Source organism: Agelaius phoeniceus, chromosome 10 (genome assembly GCF_051311805.1).
Source record: "Agelaius phoeniceus isolate bAgePho1 chromosome 10, bAgePho1.hap1, whole genome shotgun sequence".
Taxonomy (NCBI): Eukaryota; Metazoa; Chordata; class Aves; order Passeriformes; family Icteridae; genus Agelaius; species Agelaius phoeniceus.
Window position 1 is genome coordinate 21,181,621 of NC_135274.1, and position 21,096 is coordinate 21,202,716.

The 21,096-nt window shown below is 39.3% G+C and overlaps 2 long non-coding RNA genes across 2 annotated transcripts in view; both read left to right on the plus strand.

Moving 5' to 3' along the window:
- The first annotated feature begins 1,792 nt into the window (after positions 1-1,792).
- On the plus strand, positions 1,793-18,346 carry LOC143694860 (uncharacterized). The gene is made up of 4 exons (XR_013183587.1): positions 1,793-2,846; positions 5,811-5,935; positions 17,196-17,314; positions 18,280-18,346. It is a non-coding gene; the product is annotated as an uncharacterized LOC143694860 (long non-coding RNA).
- A 497-nt stretch (positions 18,347-18,843) lies between these two features.
- LOC143694898 (uncharacterized) overlaps positions 18,844-21,096 on the plus strand; it is an 85,679-nt gene continuing 83,426 nt past the window's right edge. Inside the window, exons 1-2 of the long non-coding RNA XR_013183696.1 lie at positions 18,844-18,955; positions 19,644-19,779. This is a non-coding gene — a long non-coding RNA (uncharacterized LOC143694898). The remainder of the gene's footprint in view (positions 18,956-19,643; positions 19,780-21,096) is intronic.

Sequence of the window (21,096 nt, forward strand, 5' to 3'; positions counted from 1 at the left end):
CCAGCTCTGTGTTTATAGACTTGAATTGTTCTGATAGGTTGACTCTAAATGCTACACCATCAGGGCTTAATTATAAAATAATTGCAGTGGGTGCATTCTTCATCTGCTCTGAGTACAATTTTCACTGTTTTATGTTCTTTTGAGAGTCTAAGTACTTGAGTCTGCTGAAAATGAGCAAAAGCAATAGGACTTGAAATACATTTCTATTTTTCTTTTAAATTAGCTTTTTTTTTTTTTCTTAAATACAACAAACAAAGTTCCCAGGTGATTAGAAGCAAATTTGAAGTCAGTTTAAAGATAAATGGCTTTTTCTTTTTACCTATAATTTTGCCTGTAACTAGCAGATGGGTTAGCTGGAAAACCAGTTTTGTTTTTTTTAGACTGCCTATGAACTTCCCCAATCCATTTTTTAACCTGCTGTTACTGTCTGCTTTGATAAGCTTGTGTGAACAAATTATAGCCACATAAAAAAGGACCTGCTTTTATCTGAGTATCTCATGCCAGTGTGTTTCTCATTCTGCTGGTGGGAGTTTGGTGAGTAAAGATTCTCCACCTTGTCAAATGGTGTCCATGACTTTGTACACCTCAGTGAAGCTCTTCTCCAGTGCAGTGTGGAGTAGATTTTATTTATTTATTTGGTGTTACAGGCTGTGATAGCAGCGTTCACTAGATGACAGATGTTGTGCTTTACAGCAGCTCTTACTTTACTGCACTATTTGGAAGTAAAGAGAATCTGGCAGAGCTGGGCAGCAGGATCAAAAGCTTAAAACTGGTATTGCTAAAAGACTTGTTGGTTAGCAAAGTGTTCCTTAAGGAAGACCCTCAGCAGGGAAAATTCAGCCTGGGCAGGGAAAACTGGCAGCTTAGTGGCTCAGGAAAATAATTTCAAATTTATATTCTAAAATATGGTGAGTTAGTGTCTGATTAAGCTGTTGAAGTTTGTTCCTTCATTCATACCTGAAAGGAGGTTGTAGCCAGGTGAGTGTCAGCCACTTCTCCCAGGACACCAGCAGCAGGACAAGAGTGCACAGCCTGTAGCTGCACCAGGGAAGATTCAGGATGGTCACCAGAAGGAATTTCTTCCCTGAAAGGGTGGTCCAGCACTCCAATGAGCTGTCTGGGACGTGGTGGAGTCACCATCCCTGGAGGTGCTCAAGAAATGATGTAACAGTGCAATGTTGACAAGGTGGGATCAGTCAAAGGTGGGACTTGATCTTGGAGCTCTTTACCAACCTGAAAGATTCTGTGATTCTATATCCTTCCCCTTCCTTTTCTGCTCTGTCCTTGGCATACCACATTTCTCTCTGCAGAAGCCCCTTTGGGGCACTATTTTCCTGGCTATTTCCAGCCAGGACCAAATTTCTCTGCAATGGCACAAAAGAGAATAGGAAAGCTGGAAATTAATGAAATAAACAATTTGGTAGCAGTCAGAATAATGTTGCAAAATAAGAGAGTTTGTTATTCTTTAAAAGCTTTCTTTAAGCTGAACACAATTCTGCAGCCCTCAGAAAGGCAGAGAAGTGTGAGAATCAATAGTAATGAAAGGACAAATAAGGATGGATTATTTTTTTAGGTTTTTTTTTTCTTTCCCCCACACAGAAGTTCTCCATCTGCAGCTCCCAAACCACCTGTGAAATGTAGGAGGTTTCTGCTGGGTTGCAGCCAGAAGCTGTTGTGTGCTTATGATGTACAGTACACTTACTCCTAAAATTGTCTCAAAATCAGTGTCACCAAAGATTCAAGGGAAAGGGAAAAGCAATGAAACCTCCTGGGTTGCATTTACCCAGTGACAAAATGCCATCCAAATGGGATTCCTCTCCCTGCATCCCACAGCACAGTCATCACACTGAATTCAAAGGGATGGGGCAGGGGTTAAGAGCAGAGGAAGGGAGATCAGGGAGCTCTGGGCAGGAGTGGCTACAGACATGATCTGAGGCCAGAGTGGAATGAAAGGGACAAGTGAGAAGCCAATTCTTTGGAGTGGCACTGGGATCAGATGAGAGATTAAGGGGAAAAGGGAGACATGGAGGGGGCAAAAGTAGAACAGGTATTGATCTGGTAAAGTTTGGGTACAGGAGGAGGAAGCTGGAAGTGGCCGAGCCAAAGATGGAAACAAGGTATTGGGTTGGGGATGTGGTGAAAAAAGTGAGTAACATCCTGGATGGTGGTTGGGATGTGAAGAGAGAGAGGAGGAATAGATCTAAATAGTGTGTGAGTTTGGGAATTACTGTTATTTGATCATGGCATTTGAAATAGGCTTTAAAATCCTAAAGAGAAGACCTGGGGACCAGGAAGAGGCAGAGACATGAAAAGTGAGGCACAGAAGGGTCCTTTCAAACCTTTGAGGGAGCTCGAGGGAACCAAGTTCATTGTTTCTTTTTTCTGCAAGTATCTGTGAAATCTAAAAGTATTGTCCCTCATCCTCTTTTGAGAGTTACTTCCAAAGAATTAAAAATAGATAAATAATCCTAGTAAACAGTGATAGATGACCATTGAAGTTGCAGATGTTATAGAATGCCAAATTAATGTCCATCCTCATATGGATATTAGGATGCTATTATGAGCAATATTATTATTTTATGTTTTACCTTTGTAATTTTTTCCCCTCTTTCTAGGACTCTGTAAAATGTCAGGTGACAGGCAATATTTTATCTAAGGTGTCATTCCTTAAAACTTGATTTCTATTGAAGCAAAGTAGAAGATGCTTAATTCATTGCTCTGTCACACACTGAGCTGGCTCCTTATGTGTGGATGGAGCAGAGAGGACAGTACATCCCATCTGCTGGAGCTCATACAACTGGATCTGCAGTAGGAAATGATCTTTCACTGGGATTTAACAGCCACAGGTACTGAAGAGAAGCTCTTGGTTGTATTTATGTCTTATGCATGTGTCATGCCTGCTCTAATAAGCATAGATCTTTTGTGTGCTGCCAGCTCCTGCTTCTGTGCATTTATAAAGTTATTTATATAGAGTTATTTGACTTTTGTCAAATAGCTCTTGACCTCCCATCAACCTGCTTCCTGCAGAAATAAATGGGTGTGTTGCCCTATGCAAAACAATTAGGTGGAAAAACACATAAAAAGTAACAGGCAACTGAAATGATCAAATAATTTCAAATGGATGTCATCTGGTGTGGGTGGGGTTTTTACAGCCTTTAGATACTGGTAGGTTTTGTGAACTAATGAGCTGTTTGTGGCTGGAGAAGGGATGTCACAAGGAAGGAGTCCTTGGGAGTCAGCCTGGGTGATTGATCCATCCATTTTCCCCTCTAAGAGCATCACATACACACACTAATGAGGGAAAATGTGCATCAATCTTTGCAGTTTCTGTTGGACTTTGGAAGCAAAATGGAGGTAGACCGAGAGAGGAAAAGTATCAAGGGTGTTCTAAAATATCAGTCATTCTATGATTTTATATTTTTACTAACTGTATTAAGCCTCTATTTAAATTTTATTTTTATTTTTTAATAAATTCTTCTGAGGATTTCATAGTTTAGCCCTGCATGAAATATAGAAGATACCTCCCCCTTCCCATGATAAAATTTTAAAGTGGAATGTTTTCAAAAACCATGGGGAGCAGTGATGGGTGGAAGTGAAATGAAATTTCTTTTGACAAGAAGATGACAAGAGATGAGACTGGAGAGATTTATGCATACTTAGGGATTAAAAACTTAAACTGATACATCTCATAGCTGTCTTGGGATGAGGCATTCACTCTCTATTTGCAGTGAAAAGTTACTTTAATGATTTTAACATTTACCCACTAAATTTTTCTCCTTGATGTATAATTCAGAATGCTATATCAACTCCTTGAAGGTTAGACACACTTTGATTTCCATGTGGAAGTGGATCACCAGGTTGTTGCATCTCTGTGCTCATCTCAGGGCTGGGTGGAAGGTTTTAGTCAGGACCAACCTTCTGTGGCAAAAAGATTTGTGCCAAGTCAGTTCTGGTGGAAGATATTTAAAATAATGATTTCTGATGCCGAGTCACAGTGCTGTCACAGCACTATTAATAATAAACTGGGAGAACATTTGCCTTGCCATATGGGATGGAAGCAGGCCAGTGTCTGTCTCTGGGATTGGATGGCATTATATAATGTTGCAGCATGAGGCATAGACATTTTCCCTTCCTTCCTATCCCTCCCTAAATGCTCAGGACAGATTTCAAGTATCTTAAGGAATGAAGTGTTGCTAGAGAGGGTTGTCTTGGTTTCTTTTGGGAGCTGTGGAAATTGTCAAGGATTCCTTCCCTGCCTCAGTCACTAATAAGGAGATTTAGTTAAACTGTGTTAAATTCGGTGCCCACGTTCATAGTCAGAAATAAAATGTCCTCAATTTCATTTGATTTAACTGAAATTACTTAGGATGGTAAAGAAAACTTAATCAAGGCATTTTCAACTCTTAATACAAATATCTAATTCAATTTAGCTAAACCACTTGGCAAATTCATTCAAATTAACCCCTTTGCTCCCATGCTGACAGACCTAGTGTGCCATGGAAACTTTTAGTATTGGATTAGTAACAGGCCAGTTATTGAGAATTCTGAAGAATTTTGGCACTAATTTTGAATTCAGAAAAGGTTTTCAGAGGAATTTTTCTCTCTCTACCTCTGTGTTAAGATTCAAACCATACTAGACTTTGCCTGGTAGGCCAGGGAAGAGCATGAATCTGAGCCCCTAGGATGGGCTTTATGAAGAAGCTACAGAAAAAATACAATTTTTGTGGGCCCCACAAGCCCAGCCTAAGTCACCCCTGCAGTACTCACTGGCTCTCACCCTAGGACACATCTTATTGGGTTTCATTTAGGTTTCACTTCCCCCCAAAAGCTCAAATTGGCCATTTAAGGTGTCTTTCCTGATTAATGCTCCTGAGCTCACTGTGCCCAGCAGCACCTCTTAATAGGAGAAAAAAGAGTTCCTGTGTTGCTTTATATCTTCAAATGTGTCATACTCTTCCTCCAATAGGTGTGATCACCTTCCCTCTCACCTCCATGCCTCCTCCCTTTTTGCCACCTTTTTTCAATATGTCACCTTTCCCTGGAGGAATACTTAGACTTTCTCTTTTCTCCTCAAATTTCTAACATTGTTCTTCTCAGTAATAAATTGATGCCAAATATATTTCATAGTATTCCCATCCCAAGTCATTTGGCAGCTATTTTAAAAACAAGATTGTTCAAGGATTAGCAAAGTCAACTGTCTCTAAATATTGAAGATGACTTAACTAATGAGGAAGATGTAAGGCAGCACAGTGAGTAAAGCAAATATTTAAAATAGAAAAGCAGTCAAATAGAGTTGCTTTCTGTCTCAATCAAATAAAATTCTTAAACAGCTATCCTGGCAAAATAATAATAAAAAAAAATCTGTTTATTCTTATGGAGAGATAAGATGTGAGAGATAGATTTTAATATGAGGCATTTTATTAATGTTGTAGATATCTTTGCTGCATAGTTCAGACCCTGCCTGTTTAGGTGAGGACTATAGCACCATGTTATTGCCAGACATTGATAAATCTAGTTTCCATGTCTGCTTAAAAACTGTACTGGGAAAACCATTAAAATAAGGAAAAGTGAATTAGGATTTTATGATGTTTGAGAAAGCTGCAAACCTGAGATAAAGAATTCACTTTTTTTTTTTTTAATAGGCACAACATGCATCAGAGGATAAGCCTGTGTTTGCTTCACTGAAATGTGGTTTTAAATAAATGTGGATGGGAAATGGAAAACATCTCCATTTTTAATCATGCTGCTGTCTCATTAAGGGTAGCCAGCATCCTGATTCTAACTAAGAAATTATTCTTTTTCTGTTGCAGGAAGCTCAGGCTGGCTGAGTGAAATGTTCCTTATAAGAGTACTTCAGTGCTAATGACAGCAACAATAAGGAACCAGCAATTCAGTGCTGGAGGATGCTGCTGAGGAAACATTGACATGAGGGCAGGTAATTAGTGCTGCTGCTTCTATTAAAATTAGGGGGAGGAAAAAAAAATGGAGTCAGTGGGGTTATTAAATTGGAAAAAAATTCTTATTTACACTCTGAATTCAGCTGAACTAAATAAACTAATCAATATGATGGGAAAATTCTGTTAACAGTAGAAAAAACCTGAATGAATAATTAAAGTAATAACAAAGTAGAGTAAATATTTGGAGGACAGGGTCAAACCTGACAGAGTCTGAGTTGGTCAGTGTGGTGAAGTTGTTGCTTTTCAGCTTTCCTTGGCCTCTCTAATCAAAGACATAATTCTGCATATTACCCCTTTCAGTGGTTTCATTCTTGCCAAAATGAGATGGGGCATATATGTGGGGAGGAAGAAGAGAAAAATGCATCTGTTTGAACACCAAATAGAATTTGACTCAGCCAAAGCTGGAAGACAGTTGCATGTCAGGGTTTTGCAGATCTTTGATTAATAATTCCAATAGAAAATGAACCTCTGTGGCCTGGGTTTCTTTTTGATGTAGCATCAATGACACTCAGCAACTTAGAGCAATTATGAGTTTGGCACAGACTCTGCCATGAACACATATGGAAGTAGCCAAATGATAGTTTTTTTTCCAAATCCCAAGCAGACTTTCTAGCCACAGAATGGTGTTGCATTTTTTCTCCCTAGCTTTACAAGGAATAGAATTTTTTTCTTCCAACTTTGAATGATGTTATTTGATTTAATGGAAAATTTGGAACCTCTTGCAGGTCAGGGATGGGCTATTTCTCTTTTTATATAGTTCCTAGAATAATGACTTCTCAATCTTGATTGGAGCCTTTCAGGGCTTCAAATAAATTGAACCATTTTTCTTGCTTATGCTTTTGCCCTTGTGTCTGGGGGTTTGGGAGAGGGATTTGGACTGGTTTGGGTGTAGTGACCTGCATGCTGGGCAAAAGAAAAAGGAATGAGGATTAACAGATTTGGTAAAAACCAGAGCATTTTCTACAGAATTATCTGTTGCAGGAGAAAAAAAAATCTATTTTGTTCCATCTACCTTTCTTTTTTTCCTTGCTGCAGTCAAATAAAATGCAGGGTTTAGTTTAGTGTCAATATGAAAATTAATTAGCATAAATTGTAAACCCGCTGTCTTTCTGAGAGCACTGTTTCCTTGTTATTTCCTTTTAAATGGAATCCTAAAGGGAGAAAAATCAGATACCATGTTATAAATATTGCATTATATTTAACTGATTTATATTTATAAAGCTAATTCAACTTCTTAATGCAATTCAAACAGGGAAAATGCTTCTCCGTTAAGGCTGGTTTACAAGTTGGATCGAGCATGCTGATGCAGTCAAAATGAACTGGGGGTTCTAGCCTGATTGTCTCATTTTTTACATGGCCTCTTTCCATTTTCTCATGTTATTTTCCTCAGTTTAGTAATATACTCAAGTGAATATCTCTGCCAAGAAATAACTTCGTTCAAAAAACACATTGGAGGCGACAGCAGCTTCTGACCTTCATGCATATTACATTGCAGCACTGGTTAGCTCAGAGCTCTGGCTCCTTGGAAATTTAGGCCTTGACATTGTCCCTGTGTGATCATGACACGTGGAAATTGGAGGGCTTTTCACAGGGTGACATAATTGGCTGTCATGATGCTGCTGCTGCTGCAGAGGTGCTGGGGAATGTCCCAGCAGGTCAGCTGCATTTCCTGATATTGTGTGAAGTGCATCAAGTTACAGCAGGGATTAATGAGGCTCTCCAAGAGCCCAGTTTTTAGAGTCCCTTTTATTCAAAAGGGGAGTTGGTTGTTAGTTTCCAGAGATTAAAACATGAGCATTTTTAATTGAGGTCTCTGGTATGCCCAGCCCTTGCTGAGTGTGAGTTACCAGGAACAGCATTAAGAGGTTTTGTGAGCCAGAGATTTGAAGCTCTCCCCAGGCAGGAGGGAGGTGGGAGCTGGTTGGACCAACTTCATCTTAACTGCCTTAGAGGCAGGACAGGAACTTATAAATATGAAATATGAACTCAGAATAATCTGTAATTGATTGCAATTTGCAGCAGAGCAAGGGAATACAGGTGAGGTCTCATATCTGGCATAGGACCTGTGACTCTGGGCTATTTTTTCCACAGGATGAATTCAAATTGCAGTGCCAGGTACCCAGACAAGTCACTCAGATGATTAGTTCAGTAAATGTAGATTTTGCGGTGTGGTGAAGGAGATGGATTAGAGTGAGAACTCTGGAAATTTTCCTTACAAGACCAGCCTAAGGCTGAACATTGCTCTTCTTGTCTGGCACTGAGAAAGAATGGGTCTTTTTTGTCTCTGGAATCACACTTCCTACACTTAAAATTGTGAAATCACCCACCTTGAAGGCTGCTGAGGGGACTAACATTTCTAGAGAACTGACATTGATTAGACAGAAAACTGCACAGTTGTGCAATGCATTGCTATCAAAGGAAAATGGATAAACCTAAATCTTCTGAAACAAAGACAGAGCAATCTTTTAACCTGCAGTACCTGAGGTCTTGCTGAAGCCTCTTCCTTCCACCCATAGTCATACAGCTAAAAGAGGACAGGGTTAGATTGGATATTAGGAAGAAATTGTTCCCTGTGAGGGTGCTGAGGCCCTGGCACAGGGTGCCCAGAGAAGCTGTGGCTGCCCCTGAAGGTGTCCAAGGCCAGGTTGGACAGGGCTTGGAGCACCCTGGGACAGTGGAAGGTGACATGGCAGAGGAATGGAGTGAGATGGTCTTGTTTCCTTCCAACCCAAACCATTGTGTGATTCTGTGACACTGCTCTGCCCCATCTGCTGCTGCTTTGGTCTGTGATAGAACTTCATCTTCTTCATCCATGAGGAGGCAGGACCAGGTAGAAGCTGTGAATATGCAAAAAAAGCCTGCATGAGAATTATTTGCCATAACTTTTGTCCAATGGTGATATCTCTGAATGGGTGTAAATCAAATGTTTTCAGCATGCCAGGGGGGTTCTGGTGTGCTGCCACAGAAGGGTACCTGGAGGTGTGTGTGGATGAACTTTGCTCTGACGGAGCTGTTTATGTGTGGTGGTGGTGCTGTAGTTCTCAGGCGGAGAATAAAGGAAAGTTCAGCACAAGTGTGCCTTAGATTAGTGCTGCTAAAGATGTCAGAAGGCAGACAGGGACCATCTGTTACAGAGCAGGTTCTGGTCCCCACAGGCATTAAAATAAAATTTTCCTTTGGCTCACTGTTTTTAGGCTCCCTAGGGTTTCTGCTTAGGACTGCCCTTTCGCTCACCAGGTAAGGATGTCTTTGATCCTAGTAAGAGCAATCAAGTTTAAAAAAATTGTTCTCACCCTTTAATTAGCCCTTCTCTTTTCAAAAATACAACTGGATACCATATCATTTTCCTAGATCAGTTTTTTGAGCCACTTGTTTTATTTAATAATTTTGTTTTATGGCTTATACAACATCTCATGTTGGATAATTTATTTCTTCTCTGACATAGAAAGCCATTATCCTTAACTATTTATTCAGTAACATTTTTGTTCCATTTAATGGTGTCCAATTCATCTCTGGGATTAGTAGTGTGAATACCAACCAAGCTTCTGCAAGGTTTTCCCACAGGTCCAGTAGAAGTTCATATTTTATGTTAAATATAAATTGTAAAATATAATATGTTTTACAATTCTAATGCAGAGTTATTCATTGCCTATTCAAGAACAGGCATTTATCACAGCCCTGACTACAGTAATTTCCCCACATCCCAGCCTAACTGCCCAAGGTGACAGTGGCCACAAAGCCATTATTCTGCTTCCCTGTTGTGACTTACAAGCAGTTGAATTGGGATCAGGGCAGAGGCAGCAACAGATTGGCAAGGACATCTCACTGCCTCTAACTCACCAGAGCTGTGTGAGCTCCATGGACTTTACGAGATCCACTCTGCACTAAATCTTGGCTGTCAGTCTCTGCAGGCCATGATTTGGGTAAAAATTCACTCCCTGTTCCCTGCTGGGTGTCTGGTGATGTGTGCAAGGATCAGCCTCATTTCTCCCCTCCGAGGGTGCTGACCTTGCCTCCCTGCTGCCAGCCATGAACTCCATGCAGCAGCTCTGTGCCTCTGCCTCAGCCCTGAGATGTTGCATCTTCCCCTGATCTCCTCATGCCAGAAACCCCTCCCTAACCTCACAGATCTGCCACTTCCCAGGGGGACCCCTCAGCTCCCCAATGCTGTCTCAGGGCCTCTTGCTGGTCAGAGTAACCCTGAGAAATGTTAAAAGTCTCTTTTCCCAGTCCGGTGCTTGAAGAAGGAGTCAGAGCTCTTCAGTTCTCGGTCTCAAGGTTGTTTATTGTTCCTTATCTATAAAATATTTTCTCCTGTTCAGCTGAGGTCCATTCAGCAAGACAATCCAGGCACTCTACCTGCCCCTGGGGCGGTGTTATGTCTTTATACTAAAAATTACGTGCACAATATTTACAAAAACTTCCCAATACCTATCACCTATGTTTGACAGTGAACTTCTACTCTAAACCAATCTAAAAGTGCCAACATCACAGCAGAAGATAGAGGCCAAGAAGAAGAAAGAGAAAGGCTGGACACACCCAGTTCCCTCCATCTTACCCTCTGAACCGCCATTCTAAAAACCCCAAAATCGACTTTTTCACCCCATGATAAATTCACTATTATTCTACCTAAACTGTTGTGGCCTGCGGATCTTCATCTAAGGTTGGTAACTTGCTCCACGTCATAATCAAAACCACCGGGGCATCTTGGGCTCTGTGCCAGGGTCTCTGAGCCCCCAGCAGAGGTCTTGGCTGCTCAGGATGTCCTGGGTTCTGACATAATGCCACCCCTGCCTGTGACCCCTGGCTGCATTTCCACCTCCTGAGCTTCCTTAGGGAGATGAAGGTGTAATATCTTTGTTGCCTCCTTTTTTTTTTATAGCTCTAATTTTCCTCCCCTCCCTCCTGTATTATAATTGCTGATTTTATAACCGCCATAACTTCTGTGGGGCATTTTTGTTTCTAGAATGTGTGGATGTGCAGTCTTTTAGTAGAGTTGTTTTAAAAATTGGAAAATTTTCTAAAGACCACAAGTTATTTTCTTCTGCAAGTAATTTCAAAATTCTGAGCTATATCAGGTGTAATAAATATACTCTGAAGTTAAAGTTCATGCAAAAATAATTTTTAGGCAACTGGTGATTCCTAAGAAGCATGTAAATTGTAAATATTTTAATCAAAATAAACCTGAAAAGAAATGTTGTGTTCTATCAACATTTCTAGTAGTAAAGGTTTCATATGTTGTGCAGGACAATAGAATGTCCTGAAAATACTCAAAGGGCATTCTCAAGACACTAATTTATTATTATTTAAATTTATTTTCAATTTAGTAACAGCAGGGCCTCACCAAGGGAGAAGAACACTGTCACCACCACACTCTCTAGACATCATGACCTGGGTGACTGCCATGGTTGTCTGAGGAGTCATGTCCAGAGAGAGTTACTGGCTTCTTTTTGTGTCAGCAGCCAGGTGGTTACTGTCACTATCTTGGTCACAGCAGCTGCAGTAACAAATTTCATCCCTGCTGCATCTCCCAGGACTCCACACTCTGGGGATGCTCTGCAAACCGTCTGTCAACTCCTGGCCAGGGCAGAGATAAAGAGTTTCTTCTCTCTGAAACCTGGAGTGTTGTATCAGCTGCTTGCAACAATGCAGAGTCAAGTGGAGCAAGCGAAGTGGCAGGTGAACATAAATCTGTGTCCTCAGCAGCCTTGGTACAGAGGCTGTCTGCTCACAGATCCAAGTGTCAACCAGCTTCAGCTCAATCAACTCCCTAAATGATCTTAATATCCTACTGCTGACACCCCCTGCTAACAGCTCTGGAACCATTCTTAGGTATGGGAGACTGATATTTTTGAAATAGCAAGAAATCAGCTTTTTCCTGTCATCTCTTTAGCTGGACTAGGCCAGTGTGAAGTTTCCAGAAGAGAAACATAAAACCAGACTCTGCATGTAGCAAAATTACCCCTTCTCCCCTGGTCTGCTCCAGAAATGTGTCTCCTAGATTAAGAGTGTCAAGATAGAGTTGGGAATGTAATTGATTTTCTAGTTTGGCTAGTGAATTGAAAAATGAAAGAATGTTCAGCTTGGGTCAGTGTGATTTGTTTGTTTGAGGTTTTTTTTTTAAACTGGCTATCATGTTTTTCCCTAGGTAAATTAAGGAATTCATCTAGTGGTTTCCACCACCAGTGAACTAATGTACAAGTCTTTAACTCATCTGCATACATAGGAAGTCTCCATCTCAAATTTGAGATCCTGTCTGTTTTATTGCTGCTGGTTCTTTTTGCCTCTGATTAACTTCTTCCTTCGATTCTCAAAAATGAAAATGTCTTGCAGCATTCTGTCTTCCCTGAATTAAAGTCAATAACCACTTTTTCTGACATCAAAGATCACACTTTCAATCAGATTATTTCATTCAGGTTGCCTCCTATGACCTCCCCAGTTTTTCCCCACTACTTATTGATCACTATTTAATTCTGGTTTTCTTCCCTGTTTCACTAAGAGATTTCGGTGAGTCAGCCCTAATTCAGTATTCCTACATAAAATATCACCCTGCTTGTGGAGTTTCTTGGGGTGCTTGGTCAGCTGACACAGAATTTCAGTCCTGAACACATTTTCTTTCTTTACAAGGGTGCTAATTGTTGTGAAACTGTCTTTGGAGTTTGCTCTAGAACACTGATATCTCTAAATGAATCGAGGCCATATTGAACATCACAAATATTCTGTCTTTAAGACAGAGATTGAAATTAAGCAGCTTTCTAAAATTAAGCTCTTGCATTTGTGCTTTTTTGGTCCTCTGGGCAGTATATTTAGTACTTGTGAAGAGATATCCAGTGTCTAGCATGGTGAAAAATTATTTGTGTTGCATAAATCCTTTTACAAATCTGAGAAGAAAGGTAGATGCTGAGAAAGACTTCTCTGAATCATCTGAAGAACAGAAAAATATAAAATTTTTGTACAGCACTATAAGAACCTTACATATCAACTAATGATGAATAACTAAATCAGAAGTCTCTTGTCCTTAATAAGTGTTTCTTTTTGTCCTCATGTATTATTCAACTCGATTAATGCCAATCCCTCAGCTTAATAACTTGCCAGAGAGCAGGTTAATATACTGCTTTTGTTGGTGAGCCATACTATTACTGGCTAATTTTTAAAATAACAGTTTGTCAGGCTGATCAAACAGGGCTAATTTTGGACACTTACATTTTCATCCTCAGTGGTTCCTATTCTGTGATTGTAAAATTAGTCTCTGAGTAAGGGAAGCTTCCTGTAGATGGCAATGTTACACTGGGAAAAAAAAGAGTGGAACTTCTACATCTCAATAGCTTCACTCTATTAATCAGTGAAGAAAGGCATTAATGGCAATTCAGATACAGCTGCTGAAACTGCTGCAGAGGTAAATATCTATAAACACATCATTAGCAGTAAAAGGATTGGATCACTGTTGTTTGCTCTTATAGGGACTTATTGAGGAATTGTACTTGCTAGGGGCTTTTTAGACCAATATTATATCTGGTTCAACAACAGCTAATTTGCCCAAATTCTTACCTGGTTTAAACAGATGACATCCATTTGATGGCTTCATCATCATCATCTAGGAGGGCTGCTGTTGTTCCAGTTAAAAGCCTGGCAATCTCTTGGACCAGCTCTGAATCTCTCCTGACAACAACATTAAAATCTATGTCAGCTTTTGCCTGCTTTGTGGGTACCTTTTAATCAATTTATTTGCTTTTGCTAAATGCTTTGTTGAGTCTTATTTTGCTTAGCATATATTTTCATCAATCCCTTAGTATACAGGTTTCATTCCCATTCATTCCCATCAAATCCTTAATATCTCTACAAGAATATGTGAATTTTCATAGCTCCAGGTAGGCTATTCAAAAATTGAAAGTTGCACATATCTTTAAGAAGTTTTGTCTTAAACTAGACACTTTCCCCTCACTTTTTGGAAGATTTTGTGTAGTTTGGGAAAATATTTAGTTATTTGACATGAAAAGAAAAGTGAGTTGGGAACCCAGCCCATGCGCTATGTGAGTTAAAAATCCAGTCACAGAGCCTGCATAGCAAATATTCAAAGCACTATCCAGGACAGAGTGTTCATGAGCAATCATTATGCAGAAATATATGTGAGCAAACCATCTGTTCTGCAACTTCAAATAATGAACAAAGTGGCCAAAGAAGTCAGCACAAAGAAATTCTGTAAACTAGGGATGGCCCTAAATTAATCCAGTAAATTATTCACTGTGAAATGCTCATCCAGCTCAACGAGCATAGAACTGAAAACAGATTTCTTGAGGCCAGGTCTTAGAAAGCCTCATACCACAGACCAGTACAGTTCTATATCACCACATTGTAACTTTATTTGCCATCATCAGTAAAACAGCTATGGGATTGAGTGTTTTATTTGGAGGCCTAACTGCCTGCCAGTCATGCAGCTGGATGTGATTGTTTCATTTACCGGGTGTCAAATGACTCTTCATTTACAGATGATTGTGAACAGAAAATTATAATCATTCATTTTGACTCTGAATTGAAGTTTTTCTCTGAAAAGGTAGCCCACAGAAGATATACTCTGTGGTGAAACCTGTGCTTCAGCTGGGAATCCATTTTGTCTGAAGTGACCTTTTGCAAGGATCCCATGGGTCTTCACTGCAATTTTGTTTGACCTTTTGTTAAAAACCAGGCTCTTCTACAACTGATATTTGGCAGAGTGATTACTTCAGCAGAGGTTCATTGGAAAAGACTTCCAAAGGCACTGACAGGAGCAGGACAGAGGATAAACAGCAGGACACAAAGCTGCTCTACACTGTGACTCAACACACATGCTATACACTAATTAAGTTTTTCCTTAACAGATCAAAATAAGTCAGTTTAATGGTCAGGAAAGTGGATGGATTAGAGAATTTCACATTCCTGATTTCCCCAGTCAATCTGCAGTGAGAAACTTCAAAAGTCTACATGAAACAGTGGGGACACATACCATGCGTGTGAAACAGCTCAGATCTGGTAGGGCTTGTTTTGGACACTTGTATTTTATATAACTTTCATTTTTTTAAACCCTTCTAATAGTAACAACACAAATTTCTCTAAAACATCTGGCCAAACTTGTGCTTTTTTGACTACAAATCACATATCTGACACAATCACACTTTTCTTTTGGAATTGTGCATTTGTTACAACATGGACCAAACATTCAGGGTTTTCTTCCATTTGCCAGGTTCCAAGCCAATTCTCCTACAATGGTGTCAAGTTTTAAATTTTTTTGTCTCCACTATATCAATGAATTTGCATGAACAGCAACATGAAGAGAATCAGTTCCTTCCTTTGTTTTTTAACTGAATGCTTTCTTGTGTTCATGGAAATATGCTGGAGTATCACTGGAAAAATGGGATAACTGTAAAGTGATATTTCTGCTCAGCATAATTTGAGTTTCTTTCTCGTTCTTGAATGCATTCTGTAGTTTCCTTACCTGCACTGGACTGACTGGTTAAGATGTGAAACTCCCTACCAAACACTAATTTTTTCTAAAACTGTTTCCCAGCTATGGTCTGGCTGTGGGCAGGAGCTGGAGGCAGAACCCATCACAGGATGTGTGGAAGTTGAACACAACTAGTGGGAACAGGGGATATTTTCTGGAAAAAGGGCTGCCTTGTTTTTATTTCAAGCTCAAGTAACCTTGAGGTTGTAGTTTGCTACATTCTGATAAAAAAAAGTTAAAAAACTGAGCTTTTTGCAAAATTGTCATTCCATTTTGTCTATGTACTTAAACCTTGAAATTTATGATGGATATGATAGCACTAGTGAGTCATTAAATTAATTTTTGGCCTAATCAACAGATGTGTGTCCTCCCTTCAGCATCAGAGGCTGGGTTAGAACTGAGCCCCCAAGACCATCACAGCTCCAGAGCTGCCTCACTCCACCAAGCACTTTTTTGGACCACTCTCATACCCTCAGTGCCAGTGATGTACAAAGATATGAAGGAAATTAGAAGCTAACTGGTCAGAAGATTAGATATTATATGTTTATAATATGTCTCAAGGCTAATTTAAATAAGAGAGAGGATTTCCTTTGTCATCAGTGAGTTTTAACTTGGGAAATTACTGTGAAACCAGGTAAAGATGAGAAATCCTTAACTAAGAGCCCCTTGATCCTTTGTCTGAAATTTGAAATCAGTCTCCTTATTTCTTTCTAGAATAATGTGATTAATTTATCTCTTGGAGCTGAGCCACTAATTCAGGGAACAAATGATGAATTTAGCTTTCTGTTTATGGATGGTCCTTTGAGATGAGATAATGCTTTCACACAGCTTATCACTTGGTTTGTTTGAGTGTTGTTTTATTTTTTTCCCCAGTTATTTTGCTCTTTTCTCAGTGAATGGCTTGTTGTGATTATTTGGTAGTCAATATTTAACATGCAAGTCTTGTGGGTTCATTGTGATAAGTCACACAATGCTGCAACTGTCTCTGTGTTGAATAAACACAGCACAGGAGAAGAGTCTGAGGCTGTCCCCAGGACTGTGAAAGTCTCAAGGAGAAAAAACAGCAGCCTCAACAGTGCATGGGATTAACACTTCTTGGGTGACCTTGGATTAATTTGTGTTTTTTTCTTTTGAATGCCTAATTTCACAGCTTTGACTGACCTTCTCTGTCCCAAACTTAGCTGCCTGTTTACTAAAGAATATGCCTAGTTTCATTTTTAGATTTAGGTTTTTGTCTTTTCAAAGGGATGGGGGTAGAGAATTCAAAGGCAGTTAACATTGGTTATGGTCTCTAAAGGATACTCATGTATATGTCAGATTAATTTTAGCAAATTTTGTTAAATCATTTATTTTAGAGCTGAGATCTCATCTCTTGGCTTTCTTCCTATACTTTTGAACACACTGAGTTTCTTTTGAACATTTGACTTTTTGATCAAGTTTTTAGTTCAATGTAAGTTCTTAATTTTACCTAAACCTTTCAAAATTAATTTCTGTCCAAATACACACTTTCATTGAAAACTAAATTTTCAGGATAAGATTACAGTCATTTGAGATCTACAGATCTGAAGGGCCACAGATGGTTCTATTTCTGTATGTGTGGTGGGCTTGATGTGAAGTATTTGATGGTTTTGCTGCTTCTCTGATTTGCATTTCTGCCTGCTAGTATACCACTAGGCCTTTTCAGTTAAAAAATGCTAATTGACTGTTTGTATGGACTTTTAATTTCAATAATACTCCTGGATTTGTTTTACTAACTGCAGTATGGACTGGAAGACTTGAAGAGCACCAACCCATTCAGTCAGCTGGGGCATATGTACAAGGAGATTTGGACAACTCTGAAATAGTTTCTTGGATCTGAGCCTTCATAGACAAAACCAGGGTATGTTTTAAGAAGGATATTCAATTAATTACAATAGCCCCTATATTAAACGTGAGTTCTGTCTCAAATAATAAGCCAAAAATGTTTAATATTCTGCCAGTAATCCAGGAGAAGTAGTGATAGCAGGCAGAGCCCACTTTGTGTGAGGCTGCTGAGGATTCAGAATCCCTTCTCACATGCTCCAGCCTTTTTCATTCTGAACCAGTTGTGTGAATATTTAATACGCTGTAGACGCGAGGTCATAAACGGTTTGAAACAAATTATTCATGCAACAAACTCAGACTCTTCTGCTTCCTGAATCTCTGTGAGGGGGTGGACATTTGCTCGTGTAGAAATCCACTGAATCTTTCGCATTTTTCTTTTTGGCTGTTTTTAATATTGGTGGCACGGTGTATCTCACAGAGCAAGGTGGGCCAATTATCATTCTATTGCTAAAACTCCCTAAATTCTCTTACTGAATTTGACACAGTGACAGTATCATTAAGAGCAGTCAACTTGATTTCAGCAGTTTACTGAAAGTAGTTTTTGTGGTTTGCTTGTCATGTGTGACATTTGAATAATATACAGAATCACTTGGCATTCTTAATAATAATAATATTGCAATGCATTTTTTGTAATGGCTGCTGCTAAAATATGTGCATTGGCAACTCTCACTGGTACCTACTCTATTCTCATCTCCCTGAAATAAAGTGTTTTATTTATTTGCAACACCTGGAGAGCTGTGAGAAGGATATTGTAAAAGTCCATCTGGACAAGTGAGCCCTGGTAACATAAATTATAGTGCTCAAAGGCCATATGCACAAACTAAAAGTGGAGGAGCTTTTGGGTATCTGGCCATATATTTTCTAAAGTTGCCTGCCTTGAAACAATAATGTTGCCAGGCTGGTTATAAATGATATGTGGTTCAGAAATGTACTTCCGGAAATTTTTCTTTTGTTGCTTCACTCAAACATTTTTTCCCACAGATGCTTTGAGTCTGCTGTTAACAAAAGATAAGCACTGACTCCTAAATTTTTGTGGATGACTTTAGGTAAGTGGAAATTTACCTACACCATAAACATTCAGATAACATCTTGTTGGTCTCTTGATGCTCGTGTTGTAAGGTCAGATCCATGCTGCTGTGCTGAATGGCAGCTGCCTTCCACAGGTTTTGGTGCTGGCAGTGTAATTCCTCTTTCTCTCTTCCTTTGCTTCTCATTCCTCAAGGTCTTCTCATTTCCTGCTTATCTGTCAGCAGAAACTGTGATGTTTGCTCCTCAACTCAATGATAACACTTTTTTTTCCCTAAGAATTCTGGTTTGAATTCAAATTAACTAGTTGGGTTTTATCCCCTAAGTCCACATGGTTCCATCAAACCACTTTTTTATTACATTTTTGCCTGGATTTTAGGATTTTCGCTGGGATTTGAGGGTGCTCTCTGGGTAATACTGGCAAATCTTTCTTATGAAGTGTTTGTTTTTTTCAATCCATTTCTACTCCTGCCTTTTCCTGTTTTCCAGCTGGCAAACTTTCTAAATCCTGGGTGAATACTGAAGGCAGGCTGGATGATTGTGTTTACGTGATTTTTCAAACATGGAACAATCTCAGAAATTACATTGTCAAGCTCCCTACTCCTGTGTAGAAAGTTGCACTTCCATAAAGGTCTGTGAGGAGAAATCAGTAAAAGAAATGGAGGGTACTTCAAAACAGCCAAAGCTTTATCAATATTTAAGTCCAAATAGCAACAGTAGTAATTATCCATATACCCAGCACAGCACTTGAAAGCATGGTAACCTTGGGAATTATAAACTCTAGAAGAAGGAAATGGACAAAGAAATCTGCTGTCAGAAGGAAAGAAAACTCTTTGAATACAAAAAAAAATCTGAACCCTAAAATTTTCTTAAGTTTCTGCTTTTAACTACAGCTGTATCTTCCTGCTAAACAGAAGAGAGGGTATTTTCTTTTTCCTCTGGAAGAAAAAAATACTTTAAAAGCATCTCCTGCAGGAGCTTTTTAATTTTATAATCTGCCTAAGAATATCTTGCTTCCCACTGTAATTTTTCAGCTGATTAGAAGCTAAGCCATGTGTTCTTACCAGCATCCAGGATTTGTATTAATGGAAATAGCAGCAGATCTTCTTGTAATGAAGGAACACAGAGGTGCAGAAATATTTTTGGGATCATTTAACTGCTTTAAGAGTCAGATAGATAAAAGTGGCAGCCAACACCAACCACCACAAAACTACCACAGCCCATAAAATCTCACATCAACAAAATGAGTTTCTTAAACCAAGTAACATCCCAAATTTCTGTGCCAGAAGTAACATTGTCTTCATGTTTCTGTCCCCCAGAGGGTTTCATCTCCACTTCTACATTCTTGTCACTGCTCGACAGGATGTTGAATGTGGATCTGCTGCTTTGGGTATGTTTCAATATGAATGTGCCTACACTTCTCTTTGAGAACATTTCAGACTTCCTGAAGAAACTGTAAGTTCATTTTTCCTTTGTACGCTTTTCTCTTGCAATGTTCATTTTGCAGTTGGCCATTCTTTGGTGTACATTGTGTCTTTCAGTTCCTTCAGCACCTGCATCTTAACAAATGACAATGTTAGGAATCCAAAGAAGCTTGATTTCTTACACTCTGTGTTTCAGAGATCTTTGGAGCCAAATATCTGCTGAAAGTTGAGTAGTGCTTTTAGGAGCTGTATTCATGAAGTCACTGTCCTAAACTAGGGACTTTGTATATTACCTGGACAGTAATTCTTCCCTTTGTTCTACTTTGTGTATCACCCAGGGTCCCATCTGTCTTAGCAGCACACCCAAAATCTCAGGTCACTGTTGAACATTCAAACACGTCATCCCTAAAAAAAGCAGATAAATGATTTGTGAAATGTGTCGCTTTCAAGAACCTACTTTAAGTTTTGCCAAATTTAACAAAAGATTTAGATAATAATTTTGGTTAGTGTGGGGCCTTTTTCTTTTATATCACTAACTGCTTGGTTAGATTTCTAAGAGCTTTAACAGAAAATAAAAGTCCTTTTTTACTACCTCATTGTTTGATGCCATTAAAGGGGTAAGGTTCTATGATTCCCATGCTATCCTGACTGCATACATATTCACTCAGCAAATTGGCACAGATTTCTTTACATTTTTACTTCCCTTCTCCCTGTCCCAGTTGAGTGAGCTCTGCAGTCACTGTGCTTGCAGGTGTATCAAGACCAATAGAATGTGAACACTGTATTGCTAAGAGCAGTGTGTAAGCACATTACCTTGGCTTGCACTCTCAGCCATGGCAGTGCTGATTTCAGTGCCAGCCAGCAACCTAAATATTTGATTTTCTGAAGGGTTTTGCAGTCCAGACTGAGCTTGTTTTTTTTTTTTTTTTTTTTTCCCCTGCAGCTATACTGCTCTCAGCTATTCAGCTGAAGGCTGAGGCAGGTACACCTAGCCAGGCTTTGGTCTCAGCAGAAATTGCAGTGTAAGCAAGACAGAGCTCCAATTTACAAAATGATGTTTGTGAATCTGCAGTTTTTTCATTTGATCACCATCAGGATTAAGTCCTCAACCAGCTCCTTCCTTAGTTCACTGAAGTCCAAATGCAACAACCTCTAAACTCTCACATTACTTACAAGAATATGTTGTTGAAAAATTCTCATTGTCCTTTGGGGGCCTTTTCCACTCATTTTCTAATACTGCTTTTGAAGGTTCTTTTTGGTGATCCTAGAACAATGATAATAAACAAGATGACATTTATCATCTTGATTTTCCCTTGAGTGTATGCCTGTTCCTTCACTGCAATCCCTT